The sequence below is a fragment of the Hippocampus bargibanti genome, linkage group LG07 (assembly GCF_051943395.1).
Source record: "Hippocampus bargibanti isolate YZ-2025 linkage group LG07, ASM5194339v1, whole genome shotgun sequence".
Taxonomy (NCBI): domain Eukaryota; kingdom Metazoa; phylum Chordata; class Actinopteri; order Syngnathiformes; family Syngnathidae; genus Hippocampus; species Hippocampus bargibanti.
In genome coordinates this window covers 8,626,320-8,650,124 of record NC_142740.1, presented here as the reverse complement: position 1 = coordinate 8,650,124, position 23,805 = coordinate 8,626,320, and the positions used below count along the sequence as shown (strand labels likewise).

The 23,805-nt window shown below is 47.3% G+C and overlaps 1 protein-coding gene across 4 annotated transcripts in view; it reads left to right on the top strand.

Annotated features, from left to right (window-relative positions):
- The first annotated feature begins 1,958 nt into the window (after positions 1 to 1,958).
- Positions 1,959 to 23,805, top strand: part of lrrc7 (leucine rich repeat containing 7) — a 193,221-nt gene continuing 171,374 nt past the window's right edge. The window contains exons 1-4 of one of the 4 annotated variants that reach the window (XM_089001790.1): positions 1,959 to 2,325; positions 20,391 to 20,445; positions 20,514 to 20,532; positions 20,609 to 20,666. The gene's annotated coding sequence lies outside the window, so the exon portion shown is untranslated. Of the gene's footprint in view, positions 2,326 to 20,390; positions 20,667 to 23,805 lie in introns of all 4 variants that reach the window. The other 3 variants (XM_089001788.1, XM_089001789.1, XM_089001786.1) reach the window with 3 other exon arrangements.

Here is a 23,805-nt window from a genome sequence, read left to right as displayed (position 1 = left end):
ACTAAAAAAGAACTGCTCAGGGGTTTATTTGTTGTTTTGGTAAGTCAAACTCATAAAATTTATTTACACTACTCAAAAATTTTGAGTAAACTGTACTCAAAATTTTTGACGTAATCAGTTGCCATAAAAATTTTGAGTACTTTCAACTTGTTGGGTTTTACAGTGCACGGTTTGTGGTGGTACGGGGGTTGTTTAAACAGTCCACTCTGAGCTAAAGAGGACATTTATAGCCTGGCCATACTTACGATGTCCATCATCTCGTAGATAATGTGGTGACATATGCATATATATATGCCCCAGCGGTGGTTGATCTATCAATGTGGTGGTTGATCTATCATTACCATCACTGCCACACAGTCGTGCTAAATGACTGAGATCTGCTGCATTTTGGTTCAACAAATGGTCTCAGGATTTCATCCCACTGATTAAGGTACATAAATTTGGGTACTTCTCAGGCCATCAAGCAGCTTATGGTGGCGGATTGTGCAGGTCGCAGCAAGGTCTCTATTGTGTATTCTAACACTGTCATGTCTGTCACATGATCTTAGTGTTAACCAGCGCCTGTCTGTGAAGACAATTGAGTGCCAAGGGTGTACCTGACAGTTCTGGTGTTCTCTAGCACAATCCCAACCAACTAGCATAATTTTGAGCATCGACCCAGGTCAATTTATTGGGCACTTTAATCAGCAGGACGTCATTCAAACATAACCACATTTAGGGAGTTTTGTCATTTCCAGTCTTGAACAAATATCACAGGTCATTGTTAAATTTGTTAAATGTCACCACTCCTATCCTGATCGGCGGAAGTGTTTCAAAAATGTAATTAGAATTTGTGTTTCTCGATCAGCAAGTGACTATCTAGCTCAAGTTGGGTTAGGGTGGACAGAATAAAGTCCAGAATCTGAAAAGAGCTGAGTGCCAAAGGTTGTCTTTTCTTGTGTTTCTGGCATATATCACTCCAACCGCGAACACACACGCATACACGCACACGCAACGCACACACACATGCACGCGCGCTCACCCACACACCCACACACCCACATGCCCACACACACACACACACACACACACACACACACACACACACACACACACACACACACACACACACACACACACACACACACACACACACACACACGCACACGCATGCGCACACACACACACACACACACACACGCACATACACACACACACACACGCACACACACACACACACACACACACACACACACACACACACACACACACACACACACACACACACACACACACACACACACACACACACACACACACACACACACACACACACGCACACACGCACACACACACACACACACACACACACACACACACACACACACACACACACACACACACACACACACACACACACACACACACACACACACACACACACACACCTAATGTCTCTGCTGATCTTAACTGGGCTGAGAGACAGCAAACCTTGTGCCCATGTCGCTTAAGATCTGTCTTTGTATAATACTGCATTGTCAACTTTCATTCATGCATTCATCTTCCTATACATGAAATGTATTATTATTACAGACACCTAGGGGTAATTTAGACTGGAGTGTTCAATCAACCTGCTATGCATGTTTTTGGAATGGGGAGGAAACCGTAGCGGACGAAACCCGGAGAAAACCCACGCGGGAACGGGGAGAACATGTACACTCCACATTGTGACGCCAGAGTGGGATTTGACACCTCTACAGCGAGAGCGGGTTAATAACAAACTCTCTCTCTCTCCCACTTCTCTTGGGCTTTGGCAGTATGGCTTCACATCTGTTGCTAGGCAACTATAAAATAAAGGCTCTGAAGTATGAGAGAGAGAGCGGCGAGAGTGAGAGAGAGCGAGAGAGAGAGAGAGAGAGAGAGAGAGAGAGAGAGAGAGAGAGAGAGAGAGAGAGAGAGAGAGAGAGAGAGAGAGAGAGAATTGCCAAGTACTACAATTGTCCACTGTTTGTTTGGCTCTGCACATGGTCCTGTCTCAGCACCCAGTCTCCATCTGTGTATCGGTTTGGACTTGTGACTCCTGGGCTATCATCGAGCAACCAATCAGGACAAGCTGAGGGGTGGCCTGGTAGTTCCCAAGGTTACCCCTGTTGATTGACGTTCAGTCTCTTGCAGCGGAACGCGCAGCAGTGGATCACGGTTGCTCCTGCTTTCCTCCGGCGACTGAAGAAATCTGAAAGCAAGAAAGAAAAAAAATGGAGGAAGAAGGATGCGTATGATTTAAAACCTTTCGTGTTTTCCTGCTTTCATTTTTGGACAAGATGAAGGCTCGAGCCCTGGAAAAAGGTAGCTAAAATAAAAGGGGAGCATGAAGAGGGGGGGGTATGTTGGTGAGAGTTTGTTCTGTCTAGCCCTAGCCCTTATCATTGATGCCAATGCAATGACTTATTGGGACGGGTGTTGACTGTTTTTCATGTTATGGATGCGTGGGAGTGAAGAAAACATTCTGTGCTGCGTGGGTGTTGAAATATCTTATTACATTATCACTATTATCAAGGATAAGAGAATAGATGCCAGACAAAAATACAACTCTTGCAAAATAATTCTTGCATTTCATCCATATTTTAGTCTATGATGTCAAAGCTTGTTCAGTTATTAGCACAATAGGATGGGAGCAGCACACACAATGCTTCCTCTCCATCAGGAAGCTTAACATAAATATGCAAAGAGCTTTTTCAATTTTGATTCAAGGCTGCATGATCTTTTCTCTGTCAGGTGTGTTTTTTTTGTCAGTGACTGTGTGCATGACACATTCGGACATCCGACAATACACAGTCTGCATCAAGAATCATGACTCCATTGGTGTCATAGCATTTTGTAAACTTGCATTGGAATGGATTTGTTACAAATCTAATGTCAAGTGTGCGCGGCACTCGTGCTTCCCTAAAACTCAGAATGACGGGTAAGACGACAGCTGCTTGTTTCATGCCCTAAGGACTCAGTTTTTGCACCTTGAGACTTTCTGCTTAACCGTTCAGCCTCAATGGGAATCATATTCTTTACCATCTGAGGACACTTGAGGGACAAAGTTGTCCTAATTTTATTGTTCAAGATTTCTCACTGTGCTGAATGAGGTTGAGACAGATATTTCACAGCTTTTCAGTCACTCTCTAGAGTTGTGCGTTTAGTCTGTTATATCCAGAGGAACGACAGGAGACTACTTGCTTTGTTCACAGTCTTTATTCCACTGCCTAAACACAATCAAAATCAGAATCATCTTTATTGGCCAAGTATGTAGAACACACAAGGAATTTGTCACCGATAGAACACTCTGTCTAGTGTTATCATAAAAAAGACATGACAAATAAGTATGGAGGACACTCATAAAGTCTAATCTAATCAGAATTAGAATCAGAAAACCTTTATTCGTCCCACAATGGGGAAATTTACAGTCCACAGCAGCAATTTAATAATCTAATCTAATCTAATCTAATCTAATCTAATCTAATCCAATCTAATCTAATCTAATCTAATCACTTAATGTAAGTGGAAACTCTCCGGAACGACTGTGAGACAATGTGTAAAGTATCAAGCAGTGTTTCAAGTGAGTACAGAGCTGGAGCAACAATGATTATAACAGGATACTGTTCCAAAGGGTTTTGCAAAATTGCAGAGGCAATATTCAGTTATATTTGGGTTACTATTTTGAGAGTTAATGGCTAAGGGGGAGAAGCTGTTTAAATGTGTGCTGGATTTGGTGTGCTTCTCCAGAAAACGTTGGAGAGCCCTGCTTGAAGTCCCCAACAGTCCCACATCATCTGCAAACAGCAGATATGCTATACTGAGGCCACCGAAACGGCGGTACTGGAGAGAAATCCCTAAGCATATATCGATTCAGTTTAAGCTGCTTTTGTATCGATATAAACAGAGCAAAATGGCCAGCGGGAGATGAAAAAGGGCACCGTAGTAACTGGATTATCGTAATAACCATGTATTGTACTAACCGGAACTAATTATACATAAAAAGATGAGAAATTTGCCGGGAAATGAAAATAGTTTTGTAACAAGCAGTACTATGAATATAACCGATATCGATATAACGAGACTTTACTGTATATAACGAGACAGTAAAGTCTCGTTATATCGATATCGGATATATCGATAGTCCCGGTTATATCAATACTATTTCTATGCACGCACAGAGAAAATTACATGCAAACAGGGTCGGATATATCGATAGTCCCGGTTATATCGATATTTTTTCGGACTCCCTTGAATATCGATATAACGAGACTTTACTGTATATCAGAATCAGAATCATGTAGAACACACAAGGAATTTGTTTCCTGTCAAACACGCTGCACTGGTATCATCATCAAAAAATTGCAAAGAGGCACTATTTGGGCTACTGTTCAAAGAGTTAATGGCTTGGGGGAAGAAACTGTTTAAATGTTTGCTGGATTTGCTGCGCATGGCTCGGTAGCGCCTGCCTGAGGGGAGTAGCTGGAAAAGGTGGTGGGCAGGGTGCGGAGGGTCCAGTCGGATTTTCCGCGCCCTAGTTTGGATTCTTGCAGTGTGCAAGTCCTCGAGAGTGGGTAGGGCGGTGGCAATGATTTTTTTCCGCCGTCCTAACCGTCCTATGTATATACAGGTATCATCCGAGTTATGACCGGGTTCCGTTCGGAGAAAACAGTCGTAAGTCAAATGGTCATAATTTGAAATCAATTAAAAAATGTTGAATAGACTCCGTGCTAAATGACTGGCAAACGATCTGATTCGGACGCCACGGGGTGGGTGTGCGACCGGTTGCCTTCTCTCTGGCCTTACCCCACTCTCCACGCCAACGCGAAAGTGGTTGTCTGCGGCGCCGACGCGTTCGACCCGCTGCATCGCCCCGAAGCAGAACGAACTGTCAACGCGTGTAGAGAACGCAGCGGCGAGAACGCGGCGGCAAGTATGCTGGCGAGTGTATATATATATATATATATATATATATATATATATATATATATATATATCATGAGAGGCTTGCTCTATATGGACGACAGGTTTGGATATTTAATATATATATATATAGTGTCTCTTATACTTATATATATGCTTAAATATAAATATATACATAGTCTTGTGATATCATGAGAGGCTTGCTCTCAGCGGGACGGGACAAGAAGTGCGATGGACGACAGGTTTGGATGCAAAGAAAAAGGTTTTAATCAAGGGTTCCAGGGGGAATTCACAAGCAACAAAGGTTTGAATAGTGTCTCTTCCAATACTTCCAATACTCAAAATAAAGTCTCTTCTGATGCTTAAATCCAAATAAAGTCTCTTCTGCTAAGGTACAGGATGGGATGTTCCTCTCCTCCATGTACTTGCGAGAGTACAGCCCCCAGACCAACTTCCGATGCATCCGCTTGCACCATGAAGTCCTTGCTGAAGTCTGGTGCCACCAGGATCGGACTGGAACATAGGCCACCAGGATCGGACTGGAACATAGCGCCTGTTTTAGATTGGCGAAGGCCATTTCAGCCTCTGGGCTCCATTTCACCAATCGGGAGTGTTTTTTGGTCGTCAATTCTGTAATGGGGGCTGCTATAGTAGCAAAGTCAGCGATAAAGCGTCTATAGTAGCCAGCCATGCCTAAGAACGACCTCACCTGCTTCTTGGTAAGGGGTTGGGGCCAATCTTGTATAGCCCGTAGTTTTGCTTCTTGAGGCTTCACCAGCCCCCGTCCTATAGTGTAGCGCAGGTAGTTGGTCTCGCCAAATGCCAACCTGCACTTTTTCGGGTTCGCTGCGAGACCTGCTTTCCTGAGGGAGTCAATCACTGCTTGCACTCGGGGTAAGTGACTCTCCCAGTCGGGACTCTGTATGACGACATCATCTAAGTATGCCGCTGCGTACCTCTTGTGGGGGGTGAAAATCCGGTCCATTAGGCGCTGAAACGTGGCGGGTGCTCCATGGAGACCAAATGGGAGCCTGGTGTATTGGTAGAGCCCCTCAGATGTGGCGAAGGCTGTCTTCTCCTTTGAGGGGCACCTGCCAATAACCCTTTGTGAGGTCGAGAGTGGTGATGAAACGTGCCTGTCCCAGGGAGTCAATAAGATCATCAACACGAGGCATCGGGTACGCATCAAATTCAGACACCTCATTCAACTTCCGATAGTCGTTGCAGAATCGTATTGACCCGTCTGGCTTGGGAACCAACACGATCGGACTTGCCCAGGCACTTTGGGACTCCTCAATTACTCCAAGTTCCAGCATCTTCCGTATCTCCTCCTGAATAGCTGCCTTACGGGCCTCCGGCACCCGGTATGGACGTTGGTGGACTGTTTCTCCCGGTGTGGTGCGTATCTCGTGTTGCACCACGTCCGTGTGTCCAGGTATGGCGGAGAAGACGTCTTGGTTACGCTCAACTAATTCGAGGGTCATCTGGCGTTGGTGTGGGGACAAATTTGGACCCGTCTGGACGTCTTCTCTGACCGGTTCCTTCGCCTCGCTGGGGGGTAGGCAACTAAACAGCGCCTCTCTGGCATGCCATTTCTTTAGGAGTTTAACGTGATAAATCTGCTCAGGTTTCCTCTTACCAGGTTGCCTCACCTTGTAGTTTACCTCCCCCACGCGTTCGATGACCTCAAAGGGCCCCTGCCAGGATGCCAGGAACTTGCACTCCACGGTTGGTACCAAGACCAGCACTCGGTCCCCTGGCTTGAACTCTCGAGGCTGGGCAGGTCGATTGTAGGAGGCTTGCTGCTGTCGTTGGGCCGCTTCCATGTTTTCTCGCACTATGGGATAAATGGCCTTCATCCTTTCCTGCATGTCCCCCACATGCTCGATGAGGGTACGTTGTCGGCTCTTCCCAAGCCTCTTTGGCGATATCCAGCAGTCCCCGGGGCCTGTAAGAGTACAACAACTCAAAGGGTGAGAAACCGGTAGAAGACTGTGGTACCTCCCTCAAGGCAAACAGCAAGTATGGGAGCAGTTGATCCCAGTTTCGGCCATCTTCTTTGATAACTTTCCTCATCATGGCCTTGAGTGTTTTGTTGAATCGCTCTACCAATCCATCTGTCTGTGGGTGGTAGATGGAGGTTTTCAGCTGCTTGACCTTGAGCAGGGCACACAGGTCCTTCATGACCTTGGACATAAAGGGGGTTCCCTGGTCGGTCAGTATCTCCTTTGGGATCCCTACCCGGCTGGCGAGAGCAAACCGCTCCTTTGCGATCTGCTTTGTGGTAGCCTTTCTGAGGGGGACAGCTTCTGGGAACCGGGTGGCATAATCCATCATTACTAAAATATACTGGTGTCCCCTAGCACTTTTTGGTAGGGGTCCGACTATGTCCAGCCCAAGCCTCTGAAACGGGGTCTCAATGATGGGTAAGGGAATTAGCGGGTTTCTGTATGTGGGCTTGGGCGCCACCTGTTGGCACTCTGGGCAAGAACGGCAATAGTTCTCCACATCCTTGTGCACCCCTGGCCAGAAGAACCGTTGCAAGATTCTCTCTTTTGTCTTTTCCAACCCTAGGTGTCCCCCTAGCAGGTGGGTGTGTGCCAAGTCCAGTACTGTAGCTCGGTGTGGTTGTGGTACAAGAAGTAGCTCACGTACTTCATCATTTTGCTTCGTAACCTGGTATAATAGCCCCCGATCAACCGCAAAATGGGGGTATGTGGGGCTTGTCCTTTCCCCCAGTACTACCCCCTCTAAAACCTGCACATTCTTCATGGCGTTGGCAAGGGTAGGATCCTGTAACTGGGCTGTACCATACCGGCCTGTTAGAGGAAGCAGCTTCTGGGTCCCTGGGTTCTCATCACCACTGGAAGCCGGGAGGTTTTCTGGCGCTGGAGTTTCCTCGGCGGTCTCTGGGCTAGACTCCGTCTCCGGTGGTGCATTTGCTGTCCCTAGGAGGGCACAGGCTGGGGAGAGTGAATTAGAGGGGTAGGCTTGAGTATTCACTGTACGCGTCTTACCTCTCCCCTTCCGAGGTAGTCGGGCCAGTCTTTCCTGTGTTTCTCTACACAGGGGGTGAAAGGCCGGGCAGTCGCGTCCAATCAGGAGGGGGACAGGGAGAGAGTCAACCACACCAGCTACCGTGCGGATGATTCTCTTGGTTGTAGTCATGGTGAGTTCCGTAGTGTGGTACTCTCTGGTGTCTCCGTGGACGCAGGAGACTGGAAGGGTTTTCTCCGGAGATAACCTGGTTGGATCGACCAGCGTTAGGCGTACCAAGGTGACCAGGCTTCCGGAGTCCAGCAGGGCTTCAACATCCTGTTGGTTCACCGACTGGGCAGGTGGGGGGTCTTGTTAGTGCGCTTTCACTACCCCCCAGGAGGGAGGCATAGTGAGCAGGGTGGGCACTAGAAGAGTCAGCGGTTGGCATGGACTCTTCCGCTGGTTTTCCACACTGCCACGAGATGTGTCCCGTCTCTCCGCATCTGTAGCATCGTCTGGTTTCGGTGCCACTGGGCGTTCGCCACTGCCTGGGTGGACTTCTGACACTACCTGGAGCAATCTTGGCGGGCTTGGGCAACTTTGGGCGGGCCATTTCAGTCCGGGATGGGGGTGTGTTGCCGGTTTCCCTCTTGGTCGTTCGCAGCATCTCCGCAGTGGCCTGGTACTGCTCCACCGCTGCCACTGTTTGACCCGCAGTAGTCAGCGACTGCTGACTGATTATCCTTTTTGCCTCATAGGGCAGGGCTCGTAAGTTGCGATCCATGACAATGGCCTCGACCACCTCAGCTGCCGTGCTACTTTCCGGTTCCAGCCATTTCCGGGCGATGTGGGCCAATTCGTGCAGCTGTGCCCGTGGAGGTTGGTCTGGCTGGAAAGTCCAGGTGTGGAAGCGCTGTGCCATCCCGAACTTGGTGAGCCCATGTCTGCTGAGAATTTCAGCTTTTAAATAGTCGTAGTCTTCTGCTCTGTCTGCGGTCAAGTCCAGGACAGCATTCAGCGATTCCCCTGTCAGGAAGGGTGCAAGCAATCCCACCCACTGCTGCTTGGGCCATTTTTCTCGAGTGGCGGTTGCTTCAAACGTATGCAAATACGCCTCAACATCATCCGTCGCCCCCATCTTGGCTAAAAAATCCCCCGCCTTCACCCGGGGAATATTCTTGGCGGCCATTTGTTTCTGCAAGAGCAATTCCTCTGCCTTCAGTTCATTGGCTCTCTTTTGCTCCTCCAGGAGAGCCAAATTGGCCCGATATTGGGCTTCCTGACTTGCAAGCAGGGTTTTCAAAATGTCTTCCATTTTTGTAATTGAGGATATTTTCAATTTAGAAAAACCATAACACAAACCCTCAATGTCCATGCACTACCGCTTGTCCAATGCCCGCATTCTCCACCATATGTGATATCATGAGAGGCTTGCTCTCAGCGGGACGGGACAAGAAGTGTGATGGACGACAGGTTTGGATGCAAAGAAAAAGGTTTTAATCAAAGGTTTGAATAGTGTCTCTTCCAATACTTATCAAAATAAAGTCTCTTCTGATGCTTAAATCCAAATAAAGTCTCTTCTGAGGTAAAACAGAAGACGGAGTTCTTTACAAGAGTCTCGAGGCCTCACCCCTCTTGTCGTCCTCGTCATGTAGCCTAGCCACCTTAGCTAGGTTCAAATCCAGTGTCCAGTCGTGGGGTCCCAACTGGCAATGAGTTCCACGCAGCAATCAACTTCTCCACAGAGCACAGCAATCGAGCTTGTCTTTCCCCAAGCTGCACACTCAGAGGCTCTCTGCCTTAAGAGCCCTGCTTTCCAATCAAGCCCCGATCAGCTGCAGGTGTGTGGGTTTAATTGCTGCCTTCCACCAGGTGGGGCCAAGACTCTCTCTGGGTGGAGCCATCTTAGGGGGATGTATTTGCCCTCCAGGACACAGCCTCTCGTGACATCACAATATATATATATATATATATATATATATATATATATATATATATATATATATATATATATATATATATATATATATATATATATATATATATATATATAGCGGAAACAATCAGAAAAAATGAGCACAAAACATCATCTAATGTGGGTCCCTGGTCTGCGTCAGGTGCTGGAGAACCAGAGCTCCTTGATGAAAAATGGGCTAATGGAACAAAGCGGAGATGGATGAGATGCGATAACATGGCTCTGTTGGAATGCTACTACTCAAGCAACCCTAGTCAGTGGGGTTACATGCAGAGAATGTGGGCTGAATGGTTACTTCGAAACCCACGGTCACAGTTGACCACGAAACAACTAGTAGCTCAGTGTTCCAATATCCACAAATGGCTATCACAACTTGAGATTGATTATGTACAACACAGATTCCGGTGTGAAGGGCCCCAGGCTGCCACATCAGAGGAAGAGGTTAGACCAGAGATTGGGAGGCAAGCCCCAATGAATGATGAGATTGGGAAGCCAGTCCCAATAAATGAAATGCTGAGCAAAGCAGCAACTGACCTGAGAGATAAGATCATAGCAAGAATGAAAACTATGTGAAGTACCACCTCAAAGTCTCATGGAAACTGTGAATGCAGCACTGAGAGCGATCCCGACCGGAACGATCACAGAAACCAATTAGCTGATATACACTTCAGCATCAGTGGTTCTAGAGATGCTTGGCTACAAGAGCAACCGCGAGAGCCACGACATTCGTTACCCACCATGGAAAAGACGGTTGGAGGCTAAGATCAAGGCGGCTCGGAAAGATGTGAGTCAATTGACGGAGACACAGAGGTGTGAATGAGAGGCCAATTCATACCCAAGAGGTACATGTAGATAACCATACCCGAAGCACTCGAAACTGCCAAACAAAGGTGCCAGGCCTTGTCCAGTCCCCAGGAGGTACACGAAAGAGAATGAGTCCAGAAGAATAAACAGGCTGTTCGCAACACAACCTGCGAAAGTGTACGCTCAGTGGCAGGGTTCTAACAGCAGAGCAGACCCTCCAAGGCTGGAAACTGAAAGATACTGGAAAGGCATATAGGAGAAGAAGGTCGCACATAACAGCAGTGCACAATGGTGGGCACAGCAACCTCCCTGAACAGAACCCAGTTACCATCACAGCGGCAGACATATAAGAAAGAGTCTCAGGTATGAAAAACTGGACGGCACCAGGCCCAGATATGGTCCACACCTACTGGCGAAAGAAACTCACAGCTCTCCACGAGCGCCTAGCAGCACAAATGAACCAGTTGCTGATGGATGGGACTCACCCAGGATGGCTAACCGAAGGGCGAACAATCCTGATCATGAAGGATTCCTCAAAGGGTGCAGTTCCTTCCAACTATCGGCCAATAACCTGTCTCTCCACAACATGGAAGCTGATGTCAGGCATCATTGCGGTTAAGATAATTGGACACATGGATCAATCAATACATGAGCAAAGCACAGAAAGGCATTGGTAGAGATACGAGAGGTGCCAAACATCAGCTGCTGGTTGACCGAACAGTCGCACAAGACCGCAGTTCCCGACATACCAATTTGTGCACAGCCTGGATTTATTACAAGAAAGCATATGTCTCGATGCCACACACATGGATCACTGAATGCTTAGAATTGTATAAGGCCAACAGGACCCTGAGAGCCTTCGTTGCAAACTTAATGAGGATGTGGAAAACCACACTTGAAGCCAATGGCAAGACACTAACGCAAGTGTCCATCAAATGTGGCTGATACCAAGGTAATGCACTCACCCCACTGCTGTCCTGCATAGTACTGAACCCCCTCAGCCAAATAATCGCAAAGACAGGCTATGGATACCGCCTCAGAAATGAAGCTACAATCAGTCACCTCCTCTACATGGATGACACAAAGCTGTATGCTAAGAGCGAAAGGGACATAGACTCCCTGATCCACACAAGCAGGATCTACAGCAGTGACATCGGGATGTCATTCGGGCTAGAGAAATATAGTCGGATGGTGACTAAGACGGACAAGATAGTCCACATTCAAGGGGTCCCACACCCTGAAGGAACAATAGCAGACGTTGAAAACAGCTACAAGTACCTCGGTATACCACAGGCCAATGGCAACCTCAAACTAGCAACAAGGAAATCGGCTACGACCAAATACAACCTGCGGGTGAGGCAAGTCCTACGAAGCCAGCTCAATGGCAAGAACAAGACCCGGGCAATAAACAGCTATGCCCTGCCAGTGATCAGATACCCTGCAGAAATAATAAGGTGGCCAAAGGAAGAGATTCAGACCACGGATGTTAAGACCCGAAAGCTCCTCACCATGCATGGAGTGTTCCATCCCAAATCCAGCACCCTGAGACTGTACACAAGCCGTAAGGAAGGAGGCCGGGGACAGGTGATTGTGAGGGCCACTGTCCAGGATGAAACATCCAAACTCCATGAATACAGTCTACTATCATCCCAGTTCCAAATAAACCAGTACCCTCGGGATTGAACGACTATAGACCTGTTGCTCTGACGTCTGTGGTCATGAAGTCCTTTGAACGCCTCGTGCTGAACCACCTAAAGAACATCACCGGACCTCTGCTAGATCCTCTTCAGTTTGCCTACCGGGCAAACAGGTCTGTGGAGGATGCAGTCAACATCGGACTGCACCACATCCTCGACCACCTTGACAACACAGGAACCTACGCAAGGATCCTGTTTGTGGACTACAGCTCTGCGTTCAATACCATCATCCCAGAACTCCTCATCCCCAAACTTCTCCAGCTTGGTGTGTCCCCCACGATCTGCCAGTGGACCCTCAGCTTCCTGACAGGGCGGACACAACAGGTCAGACTGGGAAATATATCATCCACAACACGAACCACGAGCACTGGAGCCCCGCAGGGATGCGTCCTCTCTCCATTGCTCTTCTCTCTCTACACGAACGACTGCACCTCAACGCACCCAGCTGTCAAATTCATAAAGTTCGCAGACGACACCACGGTCATCGGTCTCATTAAAGACGGCGACGAGTCTGCGTACCGACAACAAGTGGAGCAGCTGGAGCTCTGGTGCAGCCGTCACAACCTGGAGCTGAACACGCTGAAGACAGGTGAGATGATCGTGGACTTCAGGAAACATCCATCACCACAGCTACCCCTCACACTATCCAACTGCCTTGTGTCAACCGTTGAGACCTTCAAGTTCCTGGGAATCACAGTCTCCCAGGACATGAAGTGGGAGGTCAACACCAACTCTATCCTGAAAAAGGCCCAACAGAGAATGTACTTCCTGAGGTTGCTAAAGAAGCATGGCCTGCCACAGGAGGTGCTGCAACATTTCTACACGGCTGTCATCGAATCCATCCTGTGTTCTTCCATCACCGTTTGGTTCGGGTCCGCCACAAAAATGGACAAAATCCGACTTCAACGGACAGTTAGGTCGGCGGAAAAAATCATTGGCACCGCCCTACCCACTCTCGAGGACTTGCACACTGCAAGAATCCAAACTAGGGCGCGGAAAATCCTACTGGACCCTCCGCACCCTGCCCACCACCTTTTCCAGCTACTCCCCTCAGGCAGGCGCTACCGATCCATTCGCACCAAATCCAGCAGACATTTAAACAGCTTCTTCCCCCAAGCCATTAACTCTTTGAACTCTTTCAACAGTAGCCAAAATTGAACTGTATAGTGCAACTTAGCAGTTTTTTTTGACGACGATACTAGTGCAGCGTGTTCCACCGGAAACAAATTCCTTGTGTGTTCTACATACTTGGAAATAAAGATGATTCTGATTCTGATTCTGATACATCAAAAAGAAGGCTCCAAAGGATGATGTACTAAGTGAATGTCTCAGACAATTGGGGAACAGAAGATGATGTGCTGGAAGAGGGACAATCATTGGAGGAGAAGCCCCTACACGGGATGTACCACCAAACCATAACTGAAGTTGCTGATCTCAAGAAGTCCTCTCGGTGTCTAGGGAGGGCTGGCCTAAAGGACACCACAGAGGAACTCATCCTGGCTGCTCAAGAGCAGGACCTGAGCACCAGAGACAGTGAGGCACGGATATACCACACCAGGCAAGACCCAAGGTGTAGGTTGTGCAGAGAGGCACCTGAGAAAATCCAACACATAACTGCAGGGTGTAAGATGCTCGTCTCCTGGACACACAGTATGTCTACCTTATTCCTCGACATCATATCAACCAACTCTCTCCCAGTTGGGGTAATTCACTATACGAACATTTTTAAACATCTTTTTGCATCATTTCGTTTTGGTTTGGATTGGATTGGATTGGATTGGATTTGCCTTTATTAGTCTCACAGTGGAGAAATTTACATTTCACAGCAGCAAAGTGATGAAAGGAATGAAAGTAGAAAAAAGAAATACATGAGCTGCTGCGGCGCCGTCTTGAAGTCAAAAGAATAAAAAAAAACTATCCATCCATCCATCCATCTTCTGCCGCTTATCCGGGGTCGGGTCGCGGGGGCAGCAGCTTCAGTAGGGAAGCCCAGACTTCCCTCTCCCCAGCCACTTCTTCCAGCTCGTCCTGGCGGATCCCGAGGCGTTCCCATGCCAGCTGGGAGACATAGTCTCTCCAGCGTGTTCTGGGTCGTCCCCGGGGTCTCCTGCCAGTGGGGCATGCCCGGAACACCTCACGAGGGAGACGTCCCGGGGGCATCCTAATCAGATGCCCGAGCCACCTCATCTGGCTCCTCTCGATGTGGAGGAGAAGCGGCTCGACTTTGAGCCCCTCCCGGATGACCGATCTTCTCACCTTATCTCTAAGGGAGAGCCCGGACACCCAACGGAGAAAGCTCATTTCGGCCGCTTGCATCCGGGATCTCGTTCTTTCGGACACAACCCATAGCTCGTGACCATAGATGAGGGTTGGGACTTAGATCGACCGGTAGATTGAGAGCTTTGCGTTTTGGCTCAGCTCCTTCTTCACCACGACAGATCGGTACAAAGTCCGCATCACGGCAGACGCCGCACCGATCCGCCTGTCGACCTCTCAATCCCTTTCACCCTCACTCGTGAACAAGACACCCAGATACTTAAACTCCTCCACTTGAGGCAAAATCTCCTCCCCGACCCGGAGAGGGCACTCCACCCTTTTCCGACTGAGAACCATTGTCTCAGATTTGGAGGTGCTGATTCTCATCCCAGCCGCTTCACATTCGGCTGCGAAACGCTCCAGCGAGAGTTGGAGAGCTCCACTTGAAGGCCCCAACAGTACAACATCATCTGCAAAAAGCAGAGATGCTATACTGAGGCTACCAAAATGGAAACCTTCAACGCTTCGGCTGCGCCTAGAAATTCTGTCCATAAAGGTTATGAACAGAATCGGTGACAAAGGGCAGCCTTGGCGGAGCCCAACCCTCACTGGAAACGATTCCGACTTACTGCCGGCAATGCGAACCAGACTCTGACATCGGTCATATAGGGACCGAACGGCCCGTATCAGCCGCTCCTGTACCCCATACTCCCGAAGTACCCTCCACAGAACTCCACGAGGGACACGGTCAAACGCTTTCTCCAAGTCCACAAAACACATGTAGAGTGGTTGGGCGAATTCCCATGCGCCCTCGAGGACCCTGCTAAGGGTGTAGAGCTGGTCCACTGTTCCGCGGCTGGGACAAAAAAAAACTAAATAACAAATAATATGACAATACAAAGACAACATGACAAAACAAAGACACCGAGAGTCATTCATTCTTCAGGACTTGCTGTACCCTCTTTGTGATGACATGAAGCAGTTCTAGATGAAAGATGAGAGGATCAAAGCGTCTTTCCACCAGTGGATCAGGGACATCATGGTGGAACATGCACGCCGACTACAAGCTAAATGTTGAAAGCAAACACGCAGCTGTAGCATCCATTGATGAAAAGAGATTGTCTCACATCTCCTGTCCCACATAAATCTGCTTCAATTCCAAGCCGCAACAGTTCCACAGACGCATCGGCGCTCTGCGCTGACACTCCTTTCTTCTTATCGCGGGCTCCTCAAGCCATGCATCCATCCAGCCGCAGACTGTCCAACAGCATCAACCTTTCCGCTGAACATAGCGGGGGTGTGAAGATGCTGACCATTACAGGCGCAAAAACAACACAATGGCCCCTTTGATGTCCAGCGATGGCAGTCGAATGGCACCGACATTCCTCCCATTCAAAAACAGTACTGGCATATTCATGCTGCCGAAAAGGCGCAACCGCTCAGCACAGTCTCCTCCTTGATGAATGTCATGGTCAAAAATGCTGAAAAACAATCTATCCATTCCACACGACGCCCAACAACACAAAGTAACAAAAGAAAACACAAAACAAGACAAAAACAAACAAAAAAAGCAAGGCTCATGAGAGCACTTGCTTACGGCTGCCTACTCGGGCGCCATCTTGGACTTCCTGATACGTCATCCTGCCTTCCTTTACGTGATGTAACATCCCATTACATCACATCCGATTGCCTCGCACCCTGTCCGTCATATAAATGCTCTCCCAGTCCGCGTCTCTCTCTCTCTCTCTTACTGCTTCCTCCTCGGCCGACCTCCCACAATGTATCCGCTGTCTTCAAGATTGAACTAACTTTCTGTCCAACACCGGGCTTCCTGCTGATTTATCCATCCTCTGCCATCAACACCCGAGAAGCCATGAGCCAGGGAAGAACGATCACGATAGACCCATTACTGCCTTTTCCTCTTATTGTTCCTACATTCAGAGGCCCTCCTCTATGTCGTATACTCTTGTGGTTGCATTTCTGACTTTTCATTTGGGCATAAAGAGTTTAATGGTTCTCTTTATTTGTAAGTAGGTTCGTTGGAGTCGAGCAAGTCGTGCTGTGAAACTCCGTGCGATGCTGAGCAGGTCTCTGCGAGCGGTGTGTCTGTCCGGGTCTGAGTCCGAGATGAGTCTGAGTGTCTCTGTCGCACGACAGCTGCTTTTATACCATTTTCAAGCGTGTGATATGCGTCAGGGTGAGACGCACATCAAGGAGATCAAGGAATTGAAAGACATTAAAGCGGCGGTGCGCACCGGTGACGCCACAGGCACACCTGCCTTCTCTCCTTCTTCGACCAACAGTTGTCCTTTTTTCACCAACTGTCGGTCAACAGCATCGATGGCGGGCCTCGACTGATCCGGGATGAGGTTTAATTTGCATGTTTGTTTTACATCTGACGCCCTTCCTGACACAACCCTCCTTATTTATCCGGGCTTGGGACTGGCACAATAAGACACTAGCTTGTGTCCCCTTGTGGCTACATTATGTAACGAGCAAGCAATGTTTATAAATGCTACTTGCAGGACAAAATATTTTTCTCAAAACGAATGTAATGTAAAACATGTTTGCAGAGATGTCAGCCACAGTGACTACCCCTGCTGTTCATGAATCAAAACATTCAAGCAATTCACTTTGATGATAGTTCAAGATTTGTTAATGCACCTCTCTTTTTTGCACCTCTCTGCGCTTAATTCGTTTCCATGTCAACACATAATATTGCTGTGCTGATTTTACATGTCGCCGCAGCTATGAAATTCATGCATCGTCCTCACACACACACACACGCACGGACACACACGCACACACACGCTCACACACACACACACACACACGCAGGCACGCATGCGCGCACACAAACACACACACACACACACGCACACACACACACACACACACACACACACACACACACACGCACACACACACACACACACACACACACACACACACACACACACACACACGTTTGTTGATTATATAAATGCATATATATTCTGTTATATGAGAGCCAAACTCCAGGAATTCGGACTCTACACAAAAACTCACTCCCCAGCCCACTCAGGGCATTGCAGAGACAAATACAGAAACAGAAATACCAAAGTAGGTTAGAGCAAAGCATTCTGGGAACACAGTATACCCCCTGGGCCTCTGCAAGACACACTGTTTTTTCTTCTTTATGTTGCTTCAAGATTTCACTCTTCACCATCTTCTACATTTGCCATTTTTCGCGAAAATTTCCGATTTCTGTGTGACGTAACTCAAGCGCGCTCAGAGAGAAAATAAGAAAATTAAGCAATTCCTCTCTCAGATTCTGCATCTGTTTTTATCTAATGCTCTTCGGCAACTTGATGTTCTCACAACAGTGTCATGCGTTCCACTTCTGTGACACTATGCGGTGTTAATAAAATGAATAGGCCACGACCTTAGATTCACGTTACCCCAAATTGAATCGATCCAAAAGTTAACGTCAACTCTCCTGTGCCATTTTCAGAGGAACAGAAAGACTCTTGGGGTGGCCCGGTCGTCGAGTGGTTAGCACGCCAGCTTCACAGTGCAGAGGTTGAGAGTTCGAGACCTGTTCCAACCTCCCTGTGTGGCATTTGCATGTTCTTCCCGGGCCCGCATGGGTTTTCTTCACGTCCTCGATTTCCTCCCACGTTCCAAAAACATGCATGGCAGGCTAATTGAACACTTCAAATTGTCCCGAGATGTGAGTGTGAGCGTGGATGATTGTTTGACTCTGTGAGACCTGCGATTGGCTGGCAACCAATTCAGGGTGTCCCCCACCTAGTGCCCGAAAACGGCTTGGATAGGTTCCAGCGCCCCCCGTGACCCTATTGCGGAATAAGTGATACGGAAAATGGATGGATGGATAGAAAGACTCTCACATTTAATTTTATATGAATTTGAAAGTTATTTGAAGAAAGCCCAAGATAAATTAATGCCATAAAATGTGAATTTTTATTTTTTTAATTGTAATTATTACAGCAAAGTCACAGCATCCTTTAATTGTAATACAGTTTTTTTATATCTGGTTCTTTTTATTGCGCCTGGTTAGCTTTCTGCTTAAAAAAAACACAGCAGCAAAAGCCCATTCTCCGTCAGCAAATATTCTACATGTGTGTGTGTATATGTGTGCGTGTATATATGTATGTGTGTGTGTCGTTGTGCGTGTGCGCACGTGTATATGTGTGTGTGTGTGTGTAAATGTGTAGTGTGTATATACAGTATGTATGTGTGTATGTGAATGAGTTGTGTTGTGTGCATGTGTTTATGTGTATATATGTATATGTGTTTGTGAACATGTGTACATGTGTAGGTATGTGTGTATGTGTGTGTATGTGTGTGTGCGTGTGTGTGTGTTTGTATACATTCTGTAAAAGTCAGCATTTTGTTATTTGATTGTATAATAACACTTTGTGTTTTAGTTACATCCTCATAACTAAAGAGAGACCCTCATTGAGAATTTCACTACCGCAGGCGAGGATGTGGCTAAATCATCCTTTCTCCTTCTCTTCCTTCTCCTCCCTTCCTCTTCTCATTGTCCTCGTCTCTTCACCCTGCTCCTCTCTCCCTGTCTTTTCTACTCTCTAGCTTTCGGGGCATACTGATGATGGGCTGTATATGTTGTTTTCTCTTTCTCTACCTCTCAGTAATTCATCTGTGTGTGTCTTTATGTATGTGAATGTGCGTGTGTGTTGTGCGTGCGTGCGCACACGTGCGTTAGCGAACACCCTCACACCCGCTGGGTCTTTTCTCTCTGTGGCCGTCCCAGAAAAAAAGTCAGACCACAGGGACTGAGGTTCCATTTTAAATCCTTTATTAATTCACCCATCACTGCCGCAATCTTGTGATGGATTGTGGCTGAAAGGAGCAGACGTTACACAAGATGACGGTACGAAGGTTAAGGTGGACAGCTTGTGAAACTAGACTGCAGGAGCATTTTTTGTATTATTACTGCTTTGCATTGAAAAAGCAAAAACATGTTTTTTCTCCTTTGGGATTTCGACAAGATTTAAAAAAAGCAACAATAAAAAGCTGCACGCTGAGGAGTAATTTGAGGAGGTCACTATCTTATTATCGTAATATCATATCAATTAATCTTGATGATTACATATCATATCCGCATATTGCTCAGATAAACAAATTAATAATATACTGCTATGACAATGGAGGAATAACGACACATAATCTGCCTCTTTAACAGCGTGAATATGATGAAACAAACACAAAAAAAATTAAAACATGTCCATGCAAAATTGGTGTAGATGGTGGAGGAGGTCTTGGAAAAAACCGTGAAAACATATCAATAATCCATGTGGTTGTGTCTTTTTTGACGAATTAGAATGATACGTGGGAAAAACTTAAAATCTCAATAATATTAAAACTTTCACAGTTTAAAAAAAAAAAATCAAAATGAGTGTTTGCATTTAAGTTGATTTTTTTCAGGAGTTTTGTGCCTCTTTGAATAGCAGTTCAATATGACTTTTTTTCTGTTCAATGCGAAAACAAAATACATTATTGTATTTTACATTATGTATGATATGCATGTTATGCATGTATTTTACCCATTTAAAATTTTAAGAAGTGTGTTGTCCAATGAAGGTTCCCCCAGTAGCACTGATGAGAAATTGTGGCGCCCTCCAGCATTTATATAAATTCCCCAACTTTGTGTTATGTGATCGATCTGTTGTGGATGGTGCACTTCCCTCCAAAAGAAAATGGCCATTAAATGTTCTTTTTTTTGTCCACAGGACACCTACATGACTTCAACAGGAAGGATTTGCACGACAGGATCCTACTAAAACGGTATTCGCTATGTTGTAATTGACATTTTTATAAGCGCTTCATACCCATAAACCCTCAGTCATCTCCAGTGGGTGGAGTCATTAGGAGGTAGGGATGAATCTGACCAACCAAAGGCCGTCATCCAGAGATACCTGTATAGACTCGTACCATCACTGATCTCCAGGGTGCCAGCTACTACAACCACAACGCCCGCACCGGAACCTCATTGGCCAACAGAACAGGTAGGTGTTGACGGCAGGAGCTTTTATTCTTTGACAAGTCAAAAGTCAAAGTCAGCTTTATTGTCAAACATGCTAATATGCATAACACAAATGAAATTAATGTCCTCTCGGACCCAGCGTGCAAGACATGCAAGGCACTTATAACATGGCTAAAAGACATACAATTGACAACAGACAATACTTGTAATTTCTGTATGTAAAGTGAGGTAGTGTCGTATGGAAAGTGAGGCAGTGACGTATGTAAAGTGAGGTAGTGACATATGTAAAGTGAGGAAGTGACTTACATAAATTGACGTAATGTAGTATTGCAAAAATAAACAACAATAAAGGGTTGAAGTGAGGTCTTGCAGAAAAAAAATGAGAAAGAACAAAAAAAATAGAGTTCAGGATGATCGTACAGCATGTGGCGTGTACTTAGAGTTCGGTGAGTGTGGCAGTGGGACGGGGCAGGCTGGGCAGGGCTGGGAGGGAGTTGAGTCTCCGGACTGCCTGGTGGCAGAAACTGTCCTTGAACCTGCTGGTCTTGGCTCGGAGACTCCGTAGTCTCCTACCCGATGGCAGCAGGCTGAAGAGGCTGTGGGAGGGGTGTGTGGGATCGCCAGCGATCCTGATGGCTCTGCGGGTGAGGCGGGAGTTGTAGATGTCCTGAAGGGGGGGGGGGGGGGAGAGAAACACCGATGATCTTCTCAGCTGTCCTCACAATGCGCTGCAGAGTCTTACGGCAGGACACGGTGCAGGCGCCGTACCACACGGTGATACAGCTGGTCAGGATGCTCTCGATGGTACCGCGGTAGAAGGAGGTCGTGATGGGGGTCGGGGCTCCAACTCTTATAAGCTTGCGGAGGAAGTACATGCGCTGGTGGGATCTCTTGGCGATTGATGCCGTGTTGTGGCTCCAGGACAGGTCTTCGGATATGTGCACTCCCAGGAACTTGGTGCTGCTCACTCTCTCCACTGCAGCACCGTCGATGGTTAGTAAGTCCACAACAATCTCCTTCATCTTCTCCACATTCAGACGGAGATTGTTGTCCTTGCACCACGTGGCCAGGCGGCTGACCTCGTCCCTGTAGGCTGTCTCCTCGTCGTTGTTGATGAGGCCCACCACAGTCGTGTCTTCCGCAAACTTTATGAAGAGGTTGGAGCTGGGTGATGATGGTGAGCAGTCGTGCGTGAGCAGAGTGAAGAGGAGGGGGCTCAGCACACACCCCTGGGGGCCCCTGTGTTCAGCGTGATGGTGATGGAAGTGTTGTCGCCAACTCTGACTGCCTGTGGTCTCCCCGTCAGGAAGTCAAGCAGCCAGTTGCACAGGGAGGTGCTGATCCCCAGTTTGCTCAGTTTATCGGTGAGCTGTTGGGGGATGATTGTGTTGAACGCTGAGCTGAAGTCGATGAACAGCATTCCGACGTAGGAGTCTCTGGTCTCCAGGTGGGTGAGCGCTGTGTGGAGAGCAGTGGAGATGGCATCATCGGTCGAGCGGTTGGGGCGATATGCAAACTGGAAGGGGTCATGGTTGGGGGGGAGGGCAGCCTTGATGTGGTTCATAACTAGCCGCTCGAAGCACTTCATGAGGATGGGAGTGAGTACGACCGGGCGGTAGTCATTGTGGCAGGTGGGGGACGACCTCTTAGGGACCGGGATAATGGTGGTGGCTTTGAGGCACGTGGGCACAACAGCCTGGCTCAGAGATGTGTTGAAGATGTCCGTGAAGACATCTGTGAGCTCCACAGCGCAGTCTCTCAGAACACGGCCAGGAATGCCGTCGCAACCCGGGGCTTTTCGTGGGTTGGTCCCTCTGAGGGATCGCCTCACGCTGTCCTGGGACAGTGTCAGCACCTGTTCGCCTCGAAGCGGGCGAAGAAGTCATTCAGCTGATTCAGCAGAGTCGTGGAGTTCTCGCAGGTCTGTGGAGAGGGCTATCCCACGCCACAGGTTCCTGGTGTCTCTGCTGTCTCTGAAGTGATTGGCGATCCTCCTGGAGTGCTGTCTCTTGGCCATCCTGATGCCATGTGACAGGTTGGCCCTGGCTGTTCTCAGGCCCAGGTCATCGCCAGCTTTGTAGGCAGCGTTCTGAGCCCTAAGGAGCCTGTGGACTTCACCCGTCTTCTGGTTGGCCAGGATGGTGACTAATCAACCCGTGGAAACGGGCTGATTAATTCCTTACACGAAGCTTTGTCGCCATTTTCTGCCTCTTTTTGGTGCTACATTTCCCGCCCCCAGATACCTCAAAATGGCATGGAATAAATTATTTAATCGATTGCAAACATGTATGCTTTCCTTCCTCTTCAGAATTATTTGAATCATATTCATAACTGGATGAGTAACAAGAAAGCATATTCTCAGAATATGAAGCCATTGTTTTGATTCTCCAGCAAGGAAAGACGTCTTGGGGTGACACCACGAACAAGGGAGCGGGACCGTTTGAAACTGACCACTTCCGGTTTCATTTTTTTGCAGTTTCCGCACACTTTAAGTCATTTTTATTGGTGTTTTGCATTTGACTAAACTATTATACTGCATGTTTTGGGTATTTTAGATGCTATAAAACGTTTTTATGATGTCAGTTTGGAAACAAAAAAGTGATGTCAGTTGTCCTTTAAAGCAGTGTTTTTCAACCTTTTTTGAACCAGGGCAGTTTGGATTTTTCTTGCGGCACACCATGAACCATCTCGCAGGAAAGAGGCAATCAGTGTTGTGTTGCCACAAGGATGAACATTAAATTACCCTCCCAGTCTTTTCAACACGGACACAGGACAATGACATAATATTGGCAGAAAATGATTAATAAATGTTTGTAAAATTTTACATTTGAAAAAGGGGCATTGGATAGTTTCTCACGGCTCAATGGTTGAAAATCACTGCTTTAAAGCATCATGATAATGAATGGGTATACCAGTTGCAGTCTCGAATTTTTTTCGCTGCCATTCTCTTGACGCAACATCAACGGTTCTATGTGCATAATGTGTAGGTATGGTTAGGTTAGAATATTCCGAGGTCATTGACAGTTACCTTTTATTTTAATCATGACATCATTGAATATTTACCTTACTGCACAGCGTGGTAACGTAACAATTGGCAATTTCATTGAGGGATGACCAAAAAAGCCGGCAAGGTACTCACAGATAATTTATTCCCAACAATT